Genomic DNA, 6,279 nt, shown 5'->3' with positions numbered 1-6,279 from the left:
AATTATGTTTGCTTCAGAAAAATCTAAAATATATAATTTACCATACGATGGATTTTATACAGAGCTAAGAGCTCTTAGGAAGCTAATACAATGATATATATCACCATGTATTTTAAAACAATAAGGCCCATACCTCGATGGTAATATTATTTAAGAACAAAAAGACATAAATTACATCAAACTATTATATTGATGTATATTTTCTCTAAATTGTTTACAATTTTCATTTTCATAACTAAAATTTCAAATATTTCATTAGGCAAACGGCACCCTGGTTTAGATATTTTGCCATTAGCACAACACAAACTAAAATTTTCCCTAGTCGATTTTTCACACTCAAAGTGTAATGAAAAACAATGCTCGTATTTAAATATTAATCATCCAAATTATAGAAAGTAACGGGAACTATTTTATGTGATAAACCGAGTTTATAACTTAATTTAAATGCATTCTGATTTTGGTTTAAACGATTTTCATTACATTTTATTCTTTTACGTCTTTTAGAATGTTTATTACGCTTGATTTTAGTGTTTGCATTTATTTCTATAGATAAAATAAATAATTTTTTTTTTTTTAATGTCCTGCGTCAACAAGGTCGGAAGAAAGTAAATTAGGTATACATTATAGCACCTGAACCATAAACTACAAATTTAGTAAGATCATTAGATCTATACACTCGAAATGTATTATTTATATAAAGTCGACTAATGCATTCAAGTATGAAGTGACCAGCATACCCATCATATGCGCTCAATAAATGTTCGTAATCATTATAATTATAAATTGCTAATCCATACGAAAGATCATCAATGAGAAAGTGTATAGAGATACAATTCTCAAATATTTATAATCAAGTTATCAACACTTACTCGAATATGTCGATGTTTTTTTTGCGTCCCAAATATTACAAATGCCAAGGAACAAAATAAACAATTTTCATCATCTACTATGGTCAATAATTAAATAATTAATATTCTATTTTTATTGTTCTCCGTTGTATGCGAAATTAGGAAATTGGAAATAGAAATGTCCGTCGCTATGCAACTAAACGGGGAAAAAAAACTAAATAACTAAAATTGATTTTTTTTTTTTTTACTAATTAATGTTCGGATTTTTCTTATTGGGTGGCTCATCTGCATACCGAGTATTTGAATTTGAAAAAAAAAATGATGAAAATCATTTCAGTATAACTTCAAATATAGCTGTCCAAAGAAATCGTCTCCTATTTCAATAATATATAAAGAAGATAATTGTTGATAAAGTTACTACCTATATTTAGAAAATATTCAGTAATTTAGATATAGTGTATTATAAATTACACAATAGTTGTTTTGTCATTAACAGTTATAATTTGCAAATTTAAAAACTTAATAACGTAGTAATATATTAGCTAATTAAAGGTTTAAATTTTTCGAATAATAATTGTTTTTAACTAAATAAGGTTTAGATAAAATTATAAAGGATTCATTGATTTGAGTAAAATAAATTATTAATCTTTATATTATACAGTTAATATAATCAAATTAAAAACGTTACAATTTATATAAGGATTAAATATTACAAACTATTATAGTTATGTTCATGGTAATTTCGATAAGTTAAACATGATATAAAATATTAATGATGTGTTTATAGTTTTTAGTAGCTTATCTATTTTACATATATATTTATTAATTTACAATCCATGAATTTCAAATACAGTAGGACAATTTAATTAAAAATTATAGCTGAAATAAATGTCCGATGATACTTTATTATAAATATAAAAAGAAAATAATATAATTAATATTTCTAGTATTACTTTTAAAGTTTCAGAAAAAACATGAAACTATTAAATTATTTAAAAGGTACAAAATTAATTTTAAGTTTAATGAAGGATCATAGAAACTCCAAAAATAAATTGTGCCTTGAAAATACTTATACAGTGGTAAAATGTTTCAAATTTTTATTTTCCATAGGAAAATTGGAAATTAAATTAATATTGTGAGTGGGACGCGAAAAAAAAAATTCTCAAAATTGTTTATAAAAATCTAAATAAAAAATTTTTTTTACAGAGTACAATTAATGTATTTTTTCATTTTTTTTTTTTTTTTTTTTAATTTTTATTAGAAATAAACAATCTATACAAGTAATGCATAATAAGCTTATGTGCTAAGAGAAGACATGACATGAAAATTGAGTAAGAAGCCACCCACTGGCAACACTTAGCATGAATTATTTATATATGTTTTTTTTTTTATTTTTTTCCCCATATGTTGAGATTAAATGAATATATACATGTAACGAGCATAGTATATTTTAAATTTATAATTGTAGTAGGTCACGACACCATTTCCTTTTTAGCCTGCGCCTTGGATTCCCCGGGAGAGTTTGAGAGGAGAGGGTTTTAATAAGAGGATTTTGGTGGGATAGAAGTCGTGTGCGGTACCGCAAGTAAAATGATTGAGCTTCTTCATTGATGGTTTTTATGTGAAAGTCATTATGTAATGTTAGGTTAGAGACGTATGGTGGTGCATTGGACAGACGACGGAGAGCTAGGTTTTGGAATACTTGGATTTTATTGGTATTGGATTTTTTTGCTGAGCCCCAGAGCTGTATGCCATAAGTCCAAATAGGTTTTAAGAGGGTTTTGTAAATTAGAAGTTTGACTTTCAGACTTGTTTTATTATTTCTCGATATTAGAGGATTGAGGATGCGCATACGGGCGTTGAGAGTCAGTCTTTTGGTTCGAATATGATTTTTCCATGTTAGTCGTTTATCAAGATTGAGTCCCAGGTATTTTATTGTGTCAGATGTGGGAATTGGGATATTATTTAATGTAACAGTTGGACAAATTCCCTTCTTGAGAGTAAATCTAGTGTGACTTGATTTGTTTTGGTTTATTTTGATACGCCATTTGTCGTACCAGTTAGACATTAGGCAGAGATGGAGTTGCAGGTTTGATAAGGCGGCTACCGGATTTTCACTAATTGACAAAATTACTTTATCGTCAGCATAATCAGCCACCATGGTTTGAGGCGTGGTGGGTTGATCAGCGACATATATGTTGAATAGAGTTGGAGATAGGATGCCCCCTTGTGGGACGCCAGCATTGATTTTGGTTATTTCTGAGTATGCAGAGCGATAATGTACTTGAAAGTGACGATCGGTTAAGTAAGATTTGATAAGAAGAAAGAGCGGGTGGGGAAGAAAACTTTTGAGTTTGTAAAGTAATCCGTCATGCCAAACCCTGTCAAACGCTTGGGATACATCAAGAAAGACACAGGTACAGTAAAGTTTTTTTTCCAACGAGAAAGATATTGCATCGACAATCCTATGAGCTTGATGAATGGTACTATGTGAGGGTCTGAATCCAAACTGGGTGTTCGGAAGAATATTGTTCCTGACAATATATGGAGTCATTCGTTTGAGGATAAGCCTTTCAAAAATTTTCGATAAGAAGGGCAAGAGACTTATCGGCCTGTATGAGGATGGGTCGTCTAAGGGTTTATCAGGTTTAGGAAATAATATAATTTTTGAGAATTTCCAAAGGATCGGAAAGTAGGAGAGTCTTAGGCATGCATTAAATATATATGTTACCAGTACTATTGCTTTTTTGGGGAGGCATCTAGCTACTTCTGCCGTTAATAGGTCGTAACCTGGCGATTTTTTTAAGGAGTATTTTTGGATAGCTTGTTTGATTTCATTGGGCGTGAAATATTTTTCAAGATGATTGGAGGTTGAGGGAAGGTCTAAACCAGCCTTTACCTCATCAACAAATTGAGGTATGAGTATGTTATGATGTGGTTGGAAGGTTTCATGTAGGTGTGCTTTAAGAACTTCGGCTTTATCGGTATCAGAAGAAGCAAGTGTATGGTCAGGTTTCTTTAGAGGGGTAGAAGGAGTTTTAATACTAAGTAATTTCTTGGTTTCTTTCCATAAGCTACCGTCGGAAAATGAAAGATTGGTTAGTTTTTGTTCTAGTGTATCCGCTTTGTTTTTAGCTAGGGTTTTTTTTAGGGAGTTGGCTAACTTATTATAAGCGTTTTTGTGTGACGGTAGACGCGTGCGTTGATAAACTGCTCTGGCTCTACGTTTTTCCACAATTAGTGAGCGTATCTGTTCAGGAAGGGGAGTCAGATTCTGGACTGAGTGCTTAGAGGTGGTTAAAGTATTGGATAATGAGGCTGCTGAGTGGATAAGTTTGGATAAGTTATTGATTGCTTCGTCAATATCGTGCTCGGTCTTTAACTTTATTGAAAGATCAACTTTTTGGGCAATTATGTTATGAAATGTATAACGATTGGTTGATGGTGAGAAAAGAGAGTGGCTAACTGAATTTATTTGAGGAGTCGCATCAACATTTAGTATTACAGACGAGTGATCCGAGTTTAAGTCTAAGATATTGTTTACAGCACAGTATAAATTACTCGGAGTTTTTGAGATAAATATGTCCAGAATATCAGGTTTTTTCCTGCGCGATGTTGGCCAGTATGTTGGATCAGGTGGTGCAAGTATTTTAAATTTTTTAACATTGGTAAAATTGTGAAATAGGTTACCGCGTGGGTTAGTAACTCGGCATCCCCAGCTTTGGTGCTTAGCATTAAAGTCACCACCCGCAATAAAGTTGTTAGGAAATGTGTCAAAATATTCGGTGAGATTAGTGTCTGTTATAAGGTGCTTGGGAGGGCTGTAAACTGCTGCAATACAAATAGAAATATTATTAAGTGTGATTGAGATGGCGCAGGATTGGATATGATTTTGAGAGAAGTTGGAAAGAGGATAGAATTTTAAGTTAGTTTTAATAAGTATAGCTGCCCCACCATGTGCTGTACCATCAGGGTGGTTAGATTTTAGTAGGCAATAACCTGGAATGGAAATGTGAGAATATTTGGTAAAATGAGTTTCTGATATTAAGGCGATATCTATGCGCTTGTTAAAGAGTACTGTCTGGAGCTCATTAACATGATTTTTTAGGCCGTTAGCATTAAATAGTAAAATAGATAATGAGTTATTAGTGTAGAAATTAGTCATTGTTTTTGTTTAGAAGTGAAGTGATGACTTGTGTCAGGAGAGCAATTAAAGGGTTAATAAGAGATTTTAGTTCACCTACAAAGGAGGACATGAGTTGAGTTAGGTCGGAGGGTGGAGAAGGTTGAGGTGGTTGACTAGCTGTGGCCTGTGCATAAGTTTTTGTGGGATTAGATTCATTCTTATCCGAAAGGGTAGCGAGTGGGTGGCTTTCTTTTACATTATAAGGTTTAACATTTGGTTTGATAGTATCATGTAAGAAATTACTTTTATTGGTCGGCGTTTTTCGGCGTTGAAGTTCCTTGTAGACGATGCAACCACGGTAGTTGGCTGGATGATCTCCAGAGCATAGTACACATTTGGCAGAGGAGTCGGGCGACTTAGTGCATTCGGAAGATGGATGATGCGCGCTGCATCAAACGCAGCGTGCTGAATAACCGCAATACGCCCGGGTATGGCCGTAGTCTTGGCAATTTTGGCATTGGCTAATTAACTTAGGCTTGTATGGTTCTTCAACCTTAATTTTTGTGTGCAGAAGGGAAGATAATTGGTAGATTTGATTAGAGTGTTCGGTAGGTTCTAAATCGACGAAAAACAACGGGAGTGGGTGCTTGCTGGTTTTGTGTAGAACATTCGTGACTTGTCTGACTTCGAAGAGGCGCGTCTCGAGTTCAGATTTTATTAGTTCAACTGGCGTAGTAGGGTGGAGATTGCGGATAACTATCCTCGTGGGTTTGTCCTCCGCAAGTTGGTATGTGTGGTATTTAGCGTTATGTTCTTTTAAATAATGTATTAGAAGTCTATAAGATTCGAGATTGGCGGTCTGTATTTTTAAGCGGTCTGTGGTGGCTTTGCAAATGAAGTTATCAACTCCTATCAACTCAATTAAAGTTGTGCAGAAGCCAGGAAAGTCATTTATTCCTTTCATAAAGATCGGGGGAGGTGGTTTGACTCGGGGAGTGATTTCAGGATTTTCGGCTATCATGTCAACGTCAAATACCGAGTCGATCGGTTCGGTGATCAAAAGTGGTTCGTAGCGATTGCGTGTTGAGAAAAAGAGTTTTTTTGTTTGTGGCTGAGCAGTTTTTGTAGAAGAGGTTTTGGAGGTGGAAGAGCTAGATGATGTACTTGAAAGGTTTCTTTTACCTGTCTGAGTAGTCCAGTTTCTATTTTCAGGTCGGTTAGTGATGTTGTTTTGGGTGCTGCGGCCTGGGTTGTTCATCTCAGAGTTTTGTGTTTCTGATTGTTTATGCGTATTTGCATTGGGTT

Source organism: Sipha flava, unplaced genomic scaffold (genome assembly GCF_003268045.1).
Source record: "Sipha flava isolate LNK unplaced genomic scaffold, YSA_version1 125_pilon_pilon, whole genome shotgun sequence".
Classification (NCBI taxonomy): Eukaryota; Metazoa; Arthropoda; class Insecta; order Hemiptera; family Aphididae; genus Sipha; species Sipha flava.
Note: the sequence above shows the minus strand (reverse complement) of the source record.